The sequence below is a fragment of the Salminus brasiliensis genome, chromosome 3 (assembly GCF_030463535.1).
Source record: "Salminus brasiliensis chromosome 3, fSalBra1.hap2, whole genome shotgun sequence".
Lineage (NCBI taxonomy): Eukaryota > Metazoa > Chordata > Actinopteri > Characiformes > Bryconidae > Salminus > Salminus brasiliensis.
This window is the reverse complement of record NC_132880.1, coordinates 22,844,176-22,856,484: the sequence shown is the minus strand read 5'-3', so window position 1 is coordinate 22,856,484 and position 12,309 is coordinate 22,844,176. Positions and strand designations below refer to the sequence as shown.

Genomic DNA, 12,309 nt, shown 5'->3' with positions numbered 1-12,309 from the left:
ACTACATTTCAAATGTGACTTGCATGTAAGCCTTGGTGGTTCAGTGGTAGAATTCTTGCCTGCCACGCGGGAGACCCGGGTCCGATTCCCGGCCAATGCAGCAGTTGCCAGCTTTTAAAATGTTCTACATCATAGGCTATTTTTCTTACATTCTTATTTTGTCAGACCATTGGAAGGTCTTCTAGTATAAAACAGTTTTTTGAAATCTTCCCTCAGCCTGAACACTCTTAGCTGTTTTTGTGTCAATAAAAATGTTTGTGTTTTCAGTGCGAAACATTCCTGAAGTATGTTCATGAAAGCATTAATGCAGAACATTTCTTAAGCATAGTCAGGAAAGCAATGTTAGGTCAGTGGTAGTTTTTTCGACTGGCTTGTGGGAGAGCAGAAAGGTTCTGCTCAGTAGACTACATTTAAAAGAGTCTTTCATGTAAGCATTGGTGGTTCAGTGGTAGAATTCTCGCCTGCCACGCGGGAGACCCGGGTCCGATTCCCGGCCAATGCAGCAATTGCCAGCTTTTAAAATGTTCTACATCATAGGCTATTTTTCTTACATTCTTATTTTGTCAGACCGTTGGAAGGTCTTCTAATATAAAACAGTTTTGTGAAATCTTCCCTCAGCCTGAACACTATTAGCTTATTGAGTGTCAGGAAAAAAATGTTTTTTTCAGTGCGAAACATTCCTGAAGTATGTTCATTAAAGCATTAATGCAGAACATTTCTTAAGCATAGTCAGGAAAGCAATGTTAGGTCAGTGGAAGTTTTATCGACTGGCTTGTGGGAGAGCAGAAAGGTTTTTGGAGAGCAGTATACTACATTTCAAATGTGACTTGCATGTAAGCATTGGTGGTTCAGTGGTAGAATTCTGGCCTGCCACGCGGGAGACCCGGGTCCGATTCCCGGCCAATGCAGCAATTGCCAGCTTTTAAAATGTTCTAAATCATAGGCTATTTTTCTTACATTCTTATTTTGTCAGACCATTGGAAGGTCTTCTAGTATAAAACAGTTTTGTGAAATCTTCCCTCAGCCTGAACACTCTTAGCTGTTTTTGTGTCAATAAAAAATTTGTGTTTTCAGTGCGAAACATTCCTGAAGTATGTTCATTAAAGCATTAATGCAGAACATTTCTTAAGCATAGTCAGGAAAGCAATGTTAGGTCAGTGGTAGTTTTTTCGACTGGCTTGTGGGAGAGCAGAAAGGTTCTGCTCAGTAGACTACATTTAAAAGAGTCTTTCATGTAAGCATTGGTGGTTCAGTGGTAGAATTCTCGCCTGCCACGCGGGAGACCCGGGTCCGATTCCCGGCCAATGCAGCAGTTGCCAGCTTTTAAAATGTTCTACATCATAGGCTATTTTTCTTACATTCTTATTTTGTCAAACCGTTGGAAGGTCTTCTAATATAAAACAGTTTTGTGAAATCTTCCCTCAGCCTGAACACTATTAGCTTATTGAGTGTCAGGAAAAAAATGTTGTGTTTTCAGTGCGAAACATTCCTGAAGTATGTTCATTAAAGCATTAATGCAGAACATTTCTTAAGCATAGTCAGGAAAGCAATATTAGGTCAGTGGAAGTTTTTTCGACTGGCTTGTGGGAGAGCAGAAAGGTTTTTGGAGAGCAGTAGACTACATTTCAAATGTGACTTGCATGTAAGCATTGGTGGTTCAGTGGTAGAATTCTTGCCTGCCACACGGGAGACCCGGGTCTGATTCCCGGACAATGCAGCAGTTGCCAGCTTTTAAAATGTTCTACATCATAGGCTATTTTTCTTACATTCTTATTTTGTCAGACCATTGGAAGGTCTTCTAGTATAAAACAGTTTTGTGAAATCTTCCCTCAGCCTGAACACTCTTAGCTGTTTTTGTGTCAATAAAAATGTTTGTGTTTTCAGTGCGAAACATTCCTGAAGTATGTTCATGAAAGCATTAATGCAGAACATTTCTTAAGCATAGTCAGGAAAGCAATGTTAGGTCAGTGGTAGTTTTTTCGACTGGCTTGTGGGAGAGCAGAAAGGTTCTGCTCAGTAGACTACATTTAAAAGAGTCTTTCATGTAAGCATTGGTGGTTCAGTGGTAGAATTCTTGCCTGCCACGCGGGAGACCCGGGTCCGATTCCTGGCCAATGCAGCAGTTGCCAGCTTTTAAAATGTTCTACATCATAGGCTATTTTTCTTACATTCTTATTTTGTCAGACCGTTGGAAGGTCTTCTAATATAAAACAGTTTTGTGAAATCTTCCCTCAGCCTGAACACTATTAGCTTATTGAGTGTCAGGAAAAAAATGTTGTGTTTTCAGTGCGAAACATTCCTGAAGTATGTTCATTAAAGCATTAATGCAGAACATTTCTTAAGCATAGTCAGGAAAGCAATATTAGGTCAGTGGAAGTTTTTTCGACTGGCTTGTGGGAGAGCAGAAACGTTTTTGGAGAGCAGTATACTACATTTCAAATGTGAATTGCATGTAAGCATTGGTGGTTCAGTGGTAGAATTCTCGCCTGCCACGCGGGAGACCTGGGTCCGATTCCCGGCCAATGCACTGGTTGCCAGCTTTTAAAATGTTCTACATCATAGGCTATTTTTCTTACATTCTTATTTTGTCAGACCATTCGAAGGTCTTCTAGTATAAAACAGTTTTTTGAAATCTTCCCTCAGCCTGAACACTCTTAGCTGTTTTTGTGTCAATAAAAATGTTTGTGTTTTCAGTGCGAAACATTCCTGAAGTATGTTCATGAAAGCATTAATGCAGAACATTTCTTAAGCATAGTCAGGAAAGCAATGTTAGGTCAGTGGTAGTTTTTTCGACTGGCTTGTGGGAGAGCAGAAAGGTTCTGCTCAGTAGACTACATTTAAAAGAGTCTTTCATGTAAGCATTGGTGGTTCAGTGGTAGAATTCTTGCCTGCCACGCGGGAGACCCGGGTCCGATTCCCGGCCAATGCAGCAGTTGCCAGCTTTTAAAATGTTCTACATCATAGGCTATTTTTCTTACATTCTTATTTTGTCAGACCGTTGGAAGGTCTTCTAATATAAAACAGTTTTGTGAAATCTTCCCTCAGCCTGAACACTATTAGCTTATTGAGTGTCAGGAAAAAAAATGTTGTGTTTTCAGTGCGAAACATTCCTGAAGTATGTTCATTAAAGCATTAATGCAGAACATTTCTTAAGCATAGTCAGGAAAGCAATATTAGGTCAGTGGAAGTTTTTTCGACTGGCTTGTGGGAGAGCAGAAACGTTTTTGGAGAGCAGTATACTACATTTCAAATGTGAATTGCATGTAAGCATTAGTGGTTCAGTGGTAGAATTCTCGCCTGCCACGCGGGAGACCCGGGTCCGATTCCCGGACAATGCACTGGTTGCCAGCTTTTAAAATGTTCTACATCATAGGCTATTTTTCTTACATTCTTATTTTGTCAGACCATTGGAAGGTCTTCTAGTATAAAACAGTTTTTTGAAATCTTCCCTCAGCCTGAACACTCTTAGCTGTTTTTGTGTCAATAAAAATGTTTGTGTTTTCAGTGCGAAACATTCCTGAAGTATGTTCATGAAAGCATTAATGCAGAACATTTCTTAAGCATAGTCAGGAAAGCAATGTTAGGTCAGTGGTAGTTTTTTCGACTGGCTTGTGGGAGAGCCGAAAGGTTCTGCTCAGTAGACTACATTTAAAAAAGTCTTTCATGTAAGCATTGGTGGTTCAGTGGTAGAATTCTCGCCTGCCACGCGGGAGACCCGGGTCCGATTCCCGGCCAATGCAGCAGTTGCCAGCTTTTAAAATGTTCTACATCATAGGCTATTTTTCTTACATTCTTATTTTGTCAGACCGTTGGAAGGTCTTCTAATATAAAACAGTTTTGTGAAATCTTCCCTCAGCCTGAACACTATTAGCTTATTGAGTGTCAGGAAAAAAATGTTGTGTTTTCAGTGCGAAACATTCCTGAAGTATGTTCATGAAAGCATTAATGCAGAACATTTCTTAAGCATAGTCAGGAAAGCAATGTTAGGTCAGTGGTAGTTTTTTCGACTGGCTTGTGGGAGAGCAGAAAGGTTCTGCTCAGTAGACTACATTTAAAAGAGTCTTTCATGTAAGCATTGGTGGTTCAGTGGTAGAATTCTCGCCTGCCACGCGGGAGACCCGGGTCCGATTCCCGGCCAATGCAGCAGTTGCCAGCTTTTAAAATGTTCTACATCATAGGCTATTTTTCTTACATTCTTATTTTGTCAGACCATTGGAAGGTCTTCTAGTATAAAACAGTTTTGTGAAATCTTCCCTCAGCCTGAACACTCTTAGCTGTTTTTGTGTCAATAAAAATGTTTGTGTTTTCAGTGCGAAACATTCCTGAAGTATGTTCATTAAAGCATTAATGTAGAACATTTCTTAAGCATAGTCAGGAAAGCAATGTTAGGTCAGTGGAAGTTTTTTTGACTGGCTTGTGGGAGAGCAGAAAGGTTTTTGGAGAGCAGTATACTACATTTCAAATGTGACTTGCATGTAAGCATTGGTGGTCCAGTGGTAGAATTCTCGCCTGCCACGCGGGAGACCCGGGTCCGATTCCCGGCCAATGCAGCAGTTGCCAGCTTTTAAAATGTTCTACATCATAGGCTATTTTTCTTACATTCTTATTTTGTCAGACCGTTGGAAGGTCTTCTAATATAAAACAGTTTTGTGAAATCTTCCCTCAGCCTGAACACTATTAGCTTATTGTTTGTCAATAAAAAAAGTTTGTGCTTTCAGTGCGAAACATTCCTGAAGTATGTTCACTAAAGCATTAATGCAGAACATTTCTTAAGCATAGTCAGGAAAGCAATGTTAGGTCAGTGGAAGTTTTTTCGACTGGCTTGTGGGAGAGCAGAAAGGTTTTTGGAGAGCAGTATACTACATTTCAAATTTGACTTGCTAGTAAGCATTGGTGGTTCAGTGGTAGAATTCTAGCCTGCCACGCGGGAGACCTGGGTCCGATTCCTGGCCAATGCACTGGTTGCCAGCTTTTAAAATGTTCTACATCATAGGCTATTTTTCTTACATTCTTATTTTGTCAGACCATTGGAAGGTCTTCTAGTATAAAACAGTTTTGTGAAATCTTCCCTCAGCCTGAACACTCTTAACTGTTTTTGTGTCAATAAAAATGTTTGTGTTTTCAGTGCGAAACATTCCTGAAGTATGTTCATGAAAGCATTAATGCAGAACATTTCTTAAGCATAGTCAGGAAAGCAATGTTAGGTCAGTGGTAGTTTTTTCGACTGGCTTGTGGGAGAGCAGAAAGGTTCTGCTCAGTAGACTACATTTAAAAGAGTCTTTCATGTAAGCATTGGTGGTTCAGTGGTAGAATTCTCGCCTGCCATGCGGGAGACCCAGGTCCGATTCCCGGCCAATGCACTGGTTGCCAGCTTTTAAAATGTTCTACATCATAGGCTATTTTTCTTACATTCTTATTTTGTCAGACCATTGGAAGGTCTTCTAGTATAAAACAGTTTTTTGAAATCTTCCCTCAGCCTGAACACTCTTAGCTGTTTTTGTGTCAATAAAAATGTTTGTGTTTTCAGTGCGAAACATTCCTGAAGTATGTTCATGAAAGCATTAATGCAGAACATTTCTTAAGCATAGTCAGGAAAGCAATGTTAGGTCAGTGGTAGTTTTTTCGACTGGCTTGTGGGAGAGCAGAAAGGTTCTGCTCAGTAGACTACATTTAAAAGAGTCTTTCATGTAAGCATTGGTGGTTTTTTCGACTGACCCGGGTCCGATTCCCGGCCAATGCAGCAGTTGCCAGCTTTTAAAATGTTCTACATCATAGGCTATTTTTCTTACATTCTTATTTTGTCAGACCATTGGAAGGTCTTCTAGTATAAAACAGTTTTGTGAAATCTTCCCTCAGCCTGAACACTCTTAGCTGTTTTTGTGTCAATAAAAATGTTTGTGTTTTCAGTGCGAAACATTCCTGAAGTATGTTCATTAAAGCATTAATGCAGAACATTTCTTAAGCATAGTCAGGAAAGCAATGTTAGGTCAGTGGAAGTTTTTTCGACTGGCTTGTGGGAGAGCAGAAAGGTTTTTGGAGAGCAGTATACTACATTTCAAATGTGACTTGCATGTAAGCATTGGTGGTTCAGTGGTAGAATTCTTGCCTTCCATGCGGGAGACCTGGGTCCGATTCCCGGCCAATGCAGCAGTTGCCAGCTTTTAAAATGTTCTACTTCATAGGCTATTTTTCTTACATTCTTATTTTGTCAGACCGTTGGAAGGTCTTCTAATATAAAACAGTTTTGTGAAATCTTCCCTCAGCCTGAACACTATTAGCTTATTGTGTGTCAATAAAAAAAGTTTGTGTTTTCAGTGCGAAACATTCCTGAAGTATGTTCATTAAAGCATTAATGCAGAACATTTCTTAAGCATAGTCAGGAAAGCAATGTTAGGTCAGTGGAAGTTTTTTCGACTGGCTTGTGGGAGAGCAGAAAGGTTTTTGGAGAGAAGTATACTACAATTCAAATTTGGCTTGCATGTAAGCGTTGGTGGTTCAGTGGTAGAATTCTTGCCTGCCACGTGGGAGACCAGGGTCCGATTCCCGGCCAATGCAGCAGTTGCCAGCTTTTAAAATGTTCTACATCATAGGCTATTTTTCTTACATTCTTATTTTGTCAGACCATTGGAAGGTCTTCTAGTATAAAACAGTTTTTTGAAATCTTCCCTCAGCCTGAACACTCTTAGCTGTTTTTGTGTCAATAAAAATGTTTGTGTTTTCAGTGCAAAACATTCCTGAAGTATGTTCATGAAAGCATTAATGCAGAACATTTCTTAAGCATAGTCAGGAAAGCAATGTTAGGTCAGTGGTAGTTTTTTCGACTGGCTTGTGGGAGAGCAGAAAGGTTCTGCTCAGTAGACTACATTTAAAAGAGTCTTTCATGTAAGCATTGGTGGTTCAGTGGTAGAATTCTCGCCTGCCACGCGGGAGACCCGGGTCCGATTCCCGGCCAATGCAGCAGTTGCCAGCTTTTAAAATGTTCTACATCATAGGCTATTTTTCTTACATTCTTATTTTGTCAGACCATTGGAAGGTCTTCTAGTATAAAACAGTTTTGTGAAATCTTCCCTCAGCCTGAACACTCTTAGCTGTTTTTGTGTCAATAAAAATGTTTGTGTTTTCAGTGCGAAACATTCCTGAAGTATGTTCATTAAAGCATTAATGCATAACATTTCTTAAGTATAGTCAGGAAAGCAATGTTAGGTCAGTGGTAGTTTTTTCGACTGGCTTGTGGGAGAGCAGAAAGGTTCTGCTCAGTAGACTACATTTAAAAGAGTCTTTCATGTAAGCATTGGTGGTTCAGTGGTAGAATTCTCGCCTGCCACGTGGGAGACCAGGGTCCGATTCCCGGCCAATGCAGCAGTTGCCAGTTTTTAAAATGTTCTACATCATAGGCTATTTTTCTTACATTCCTATTTTGTCAGACCGTTGGAAGGTCTTCTAATATAAAACAGTTTTGTGAAATCTTCCCTCAGCCTGAACACTATTAGCTTATTGTGTGTCAGGAAAAAAATGTTGTGTTTTCAGTGCGAAACATTCCTGAAGTATGTTCATTAAAGCATTAATGCAGAACATTTCTTAAGCATAGTCAGGAAAGCAATGTTAGGTCAGTGGTAGTTTTTTCGACTGGCTTGTGGGAGAGCAGAAAGGTTCTGCTCAGTAGACTACATTTAAAAGAGTCTTTCATGTAAGCATTGGTGGTTCAGTGGTAGAATTCTTGCCTGCCACGCGGGAGACCCGGGTCCGATTCCTGGCCAATGCACTGGTTGCCAGCTTTTAAAATGTTCTACATCATAGGCTATTTTTCTTACATTCTTATTTTGTCAGACCATTGGAAGGTCTTCTAGTATAAAACAGTTTTTTGAAATCTTCCCTCAGCCTGAACACTCTTAGCTGTTTTTGTGTCAATAAAAATGTTTGTGTTTTCAGTGCGAAACATTCCTGAAGTATGTTCATGAAAGCATTAATGCAGAACATTTCTTAAGCATAGTCAGGAAAGCAATGTTAGGTCAGTGGTAGTTTTTTCGACTGGCTTGTGGGAGAGCAGAAAGGTTCTGCTCAGTAGACTACATTTAAAAGAGTCTTTCATGTAAGCATTGGTGGTTCAGTGGTAGAATTCTCGCCTGCCACGCGGGAGACCCGGGTCCGATTCCCGGCCAATGCACTGGTTGCCAGCTTTTAAAATGTTCTACATCATAGGCTATTTTTCTTACATTCTTATTTTGTCAGACCATTGGAAGGTCTTCTAGTATAAAACAGTTTTTTGAAATCTTCCCTCAGCCTGAACACTCTTAGCTGTTTTTGTGTCAATAAAAATGTTTGTGTTTTCAGTGCGAAACATTCCTGAAGTATGTTCATGAAAGCATTAATGCAGAACATTTCTTAAGCATAGTCAGGAAAGCAATGTTAGGTCAGTGGTAGTATTTTCGACTGGCTTGTGGGAGAGCAGAAAGGTTCTGCTCAGTAGACTACATTTAAAAGAGTCTTTCATGTAAGCATTGGTGGTTTTTTCGACTGACCCGGGTCCGATTCCCGGCCAATGCAGCAGTTGCCAGCTTTTAAAATGTTCTACATCATAGGCTATTTTTCTTACATTCTTATTTTGTCAGACCATTGGAAGGTCTTCTAGTATAAAACAGTTTTGTGAAATCTTCCCTCAGCCTGAACACTCTTAGCTGTTTTTGTGTCAATAAAAATGTTTGTGTTTTCAGTGCGAAACATTCCTGAAGTATGTTCATGAAAGCATTAATGCAGAACATTTCTTAAGCATAGTCAGGAAAGCAATGTTAGGTCAGTGGTAGTTTTTTCGACTGGCTTGTGGGAGAGCAGAAAGGTTCTGCTCAGTAGACTACATTTAAAAGAGTCTTCCATGTAAGCATTGGTGGTTCAGTGGTAGAATTCTCGCCTGCCACGCTGGAGACCTGGGTCTGATTCCTGGCCAATGCAGCAGTTGCCAGCTTTTAAAATGTTCTACATCATAGGCTATTTTTCTTACATTCTTATTTTGTCAGACCGTTGGAAGGTCTTCTAATATAAAACAGTTTTGTGAAATCTTCCCTCAGCCTGAACACTATTAGCTTATTGTGTGTCAATAAAAAAAGTTTGTGTTTTCAGTGCGAAACATTCCTGAAGTATGTTCATTAAAGCATTAATGCAGAACATTTCTTAAGCATAGTCAGGAAAGCAATGTTAGGTCAGTGGAAGTTTTTTCGACTGGCTTGTGGGAGAGCAGAAAGGTTTTTGCAGAGCAGTATACTACATTTCAAATGTGACTTGCATGTAAGCGTTGGTGGTTCAGTGGTAGAATTCTTGCCTTCCATGCGGGAGACCTGGGTCCGATTCCCGGCCAATGCAGCAGTTGCCAGCTTTTAAAATGTTCTACATCATAGGCTATTTTTCTTACATTCTTATTTTGTCAGACCTTTGGAAGGTCTTCTAATATAAAACAGTTTTTTGAAATCTTCCCTCAGCCTGAACACTCTTAGCTGTTTTTGTGTCAATAAAAATGTTTGTGTTTTCAGTGCGAAACATTCCTGAAGTATGTTCATGAAAGCATTAATGCAGAACATTTCTTAAGCATAGTCAGGAAAGCAATGTTAGGTCGGTGGTAGTTTTTTCGACTGGCTTGTGGGAGAGCAGAAAGGTTCTGCTCAGTAGACTACATTTAAAAAAGTCTTTCATGTAAGCATTGGTGGTTCAGTGGTAGAATTCTCGCCTGCCACGCGGGAGACCCGGGTCCGATTCCCGGCCAATGCACTGGTTGCCAGCTTTTAAAATGTTCTACATCATAGGCTATTTTTCTTACATTTTTATTTTGTCAGACCATTGGAAGGTCTTCTAGTATAAAACAGTTTTTTGAAATTTTCCCTCAGCCTGAACACTCTTAGCTGTTTTTGTGTCAATAAAAATGTTTGTGTTTTCAGTGCGAAACATTCCTGAAGTATGTTCATGAAAGCATTAATGCAGAACATTTCTTAAGCATAGTCAGGAAAGCAATGTTAGGTCAGTGGTAGTTTTTTCGAATGGCTTGTGGGAGAGCAGAAAGGTTCTGCTCAGTAGACTACATTTAAAAGAGTCTTTCATGTAAGCATTGGTGGTTCAGTGGTAGAATTCTTGCCTGCCACGCGGGAGACCCGGGTCCGATTCCCGGCCAATGCAGCAGTTGCCAGCTTTTAAAATGTTCTACATCATAGGCTATTTTTCTTACATTCTTATTTTGTCAGACCGTTGGAAGGTCTTCTAATATAAAACAGTTTTGTGAAATCTTCCCTCAGCCTGAACACTATTAGCTTATTGAGTGTCAGGAAAAAAATGTTGTGTTTTCAGTGCGAAACATTCCTGAAGTATGTTCATTAAAGCATTAATGCAGAACATTTCTTAAGCATAGTCAGGAAAGCAATGTTAGGTCAGTGGAAGTTTTTTCGACTGGCTTGTGGGAGAGCAGAAAGGTTTTTGGAGAGCAGTATACTACATTTCAAATGTGACTTGCATGTAAGCATTGGTGGTTCAGTGGTAGAATTCTGGCCTGCCACGCGGGAGACCCGGGTTCTGTTCCTGGCCAATGCAGCAGTTGCCAGCTTTTAAAATGTTCTAAATCATAGGCTATTTTTCTTACATTCTTATTTTGTCAGACCATTGGAAGGTCTTCTAGTATAAAACAGTTTTTTGAAATCTTCCCTCAGCCTGAACACTATTAGCTTATTGTGTGTCAATAAAAAAAGTTTGTGCTTTCAGTGCGAAACATTCCTGAAGTATGTTCATTAAAGCATTAATGCAGAACATTTCTTAAGCATAGTCAGGAAAGCAATGTTAGGTCAGTGGAAGTTTTTTCGACTGGCTTGTGGGAGAGCAGAAAGGTTTTTGGAGAGCAGTATACTACATTTCAAATTTGACTTGCTAGTAAGCATTGGTGGTTCAGTGGTAGAATTTCTAGACTGCCATGCGGGAGACCTGGGTCCGATTCCTGGCCAATGCACTGGTTGCCAGCTTTTAAAATGTTCTACATCATAGGCTATTTTTCTTACATTCTTATTTTGTCAGACCATTGGAAGGTCTTCTAGTATAAAACAGTTTTGTGAAATCTTCCCTCAGCCTGAACACTCTTAGCTGTTTTTGTGTCAATAAAAATGTTTGTGTTTTCAGTGCGAAACATTCCTGAAGTATGTTCATGAAAGCATTAATGCAGAACATTTCTTAAGCATAGTCAGGAAAGCAATGTTAGGTCAGTGGAAGTTTTTTCGACTGGCTTGTGGGAGAGCAGAAAGGTTTTTGGAGAGCAGTATACTACATTTCAAACGTGACTTGCATGTAAGCATTTGTGGTTCAGTGGTAGAATTCTTGCCTGCCACGCGGCAGACCCGGGTCCGATTCCCGGCCAATGCAGCAGTTGCCAGCTTTTAAAAAGTCCTACATCATAGGCTATTTTTCTTACATTCTTATTTTGTCAGACCATTGGAAGGTCTTCTAGTATAAAACAGTTTTTTGAAATCTTCCCTCAGCCTGAACACTCTTAGCTGTTTTTGTGTCAATAAAAATGTTTGTGTTTTCAGTGCGAAACATTCCTGAAGTATGTTCATGAAAGCATTAATGCAGAACATTTCTTAAGCATAGTCAGGAAAGCAATGTTAGGTCAGTGGTAGTTTTTTCGACTGGCTTGTGGGAGAGCCGAAAGGTTCTGCTCAGTAGACTACATTTAAAAAAGTCTTTCATGTAAGCATTGGTGGTTCAGTGGTAGAATTCTCGCCTGCCACGCGAGAGACCCGGGTCCGATTCCTGGCCAATGCAGCAGTTGCCAGCTTTTAAAATGTTCTACATCATAGGCTATTTTTCTTACATTCTTATTTTGTCAGACCGTTGGAAGGTCTTCTAATATAAAACAGTTTTGTGAAATCTTCCCTCAGCCTGAACACTATTAGCTTATTGAGTGTCAGGAAAAAAATGTTGTGTTTTCAGTGCGAAACATTCCTGAAGTATGTTCATGAAAGCATTAATGCAGAACATTTCTTAAGCATAGTCAGGAAAGCAATGTTAGGTCAGTGGTATTTTTTCGACTGGCTTGTGGGAGAGCAGAAAGGTTTTTGGAGAGCAGTAGACTACATTTCAAATGTGACTTGCATGTAAGCATTGGTGGTTCAGTGGTAGAATTCTTGCCTGCCACGCGGGAGACCCGGGTCTGATTCCCGGACAATGCAGCAGTTGCCAGCTTTTAAAATGTTCTACATCATAGGCTATTTTTCTTACATTCTTATTTTGTCAGACCATTGGAAGGTCTTCTAGTATAAAACAGTTTTGTGAAATCTTCCCTCAGCC

At 40.0% G+C, this 12,309-nt stretch overlaps 8 non-coding genes across 8 annotated transcripts; all 8 read left to right on the top strand.

Moving 5' to 3' along the window:
- Positions 1 to 431: 431 nt before the first annotated feature.
- trnag-gcc (transfer RNA glycine (anticodon GCC)) lies at positions 432 to 502 on the top strand. Its single transcript has one exon. It is a non-coding gene; the product is annotated as a tRNA-Gly (tRNA).
- A 736-nt stretch (positions 503 to 1,238) lies between these two features.
- Positions 1,239 to 1,309, top strand: trnag-gcc (transfer RNA glycine (anticodon GCC)). The gene has a single exon. It is a non-coding gene; the product is annotated as a tRNA-Gly (tRNA).
- Positions 1,310 to 3,669: 2,360 nt separating this feature from the next.
- trnag-gcc (transfer RNA glycine (anticodon GCC)) lies at positions 3,670 to 3,740 on the top strand. Its single transcript has one exon. It is a non-coding gene; the product is annotated as a tRNA-Gly (tRNA).
- Positions 3,741 to 4,072: 332 nt separating this feature from the next.
- trnag-gcc (transfer RNA glycine (anticodon GCC)) lies at positions 4,073 to 4,143 on the top strand. The gene has a single exon. It is a non-coding gene; the product is annotated as a tRNA-Gly (tRNA).
- Positions 4,144 to 6,076: 1,933 nt separating this feature from the next.
- Positions 6,077 to 6,147, top strand: trnag-ucc (transfer RNA glycine (anticodon UCC)). The gene has a single exon. It is a non-coding gene; the product is annotated as a tRNA-Gly (tRNA).
- A 739-nt stretch (positions 6,148 to 6,886) lies between these two features.
- trnag-gcc (transfer RNA glycine (anticodon GCC)) lies at positions 6,887 to 6,957 on the top strand. Its single transcript has one exon. It is a non-coding gene; the product is annotated as a tRNA-Gly (tRNA).
- Positions 6,958 to 8,093: 1,136 nt separating this feature from the next.
- trnag-gcc (transfer RNA glycine (anticodon GCC)) lies at positions 8,094 to 8,164 on the top strand. Its single transcript has one exon. It is a non-coding gene; the product is annotated as a tRNA-Gly (tRNA).
- A 1,521-nt stretch (positions 8,165 to 9,685) lies between these two features.
- trnag-gcc (transfer RNA glycine (anticodon GCC)) lies at positions 9,686 to 9,756 on the top strand. The gene has a single exon. It is a non-coding gene; the product is annotated as a tRNA-Gly (tRNA).
- Positions 9,757 to 12,309: the final 2,553 nt, after the last annotated feature.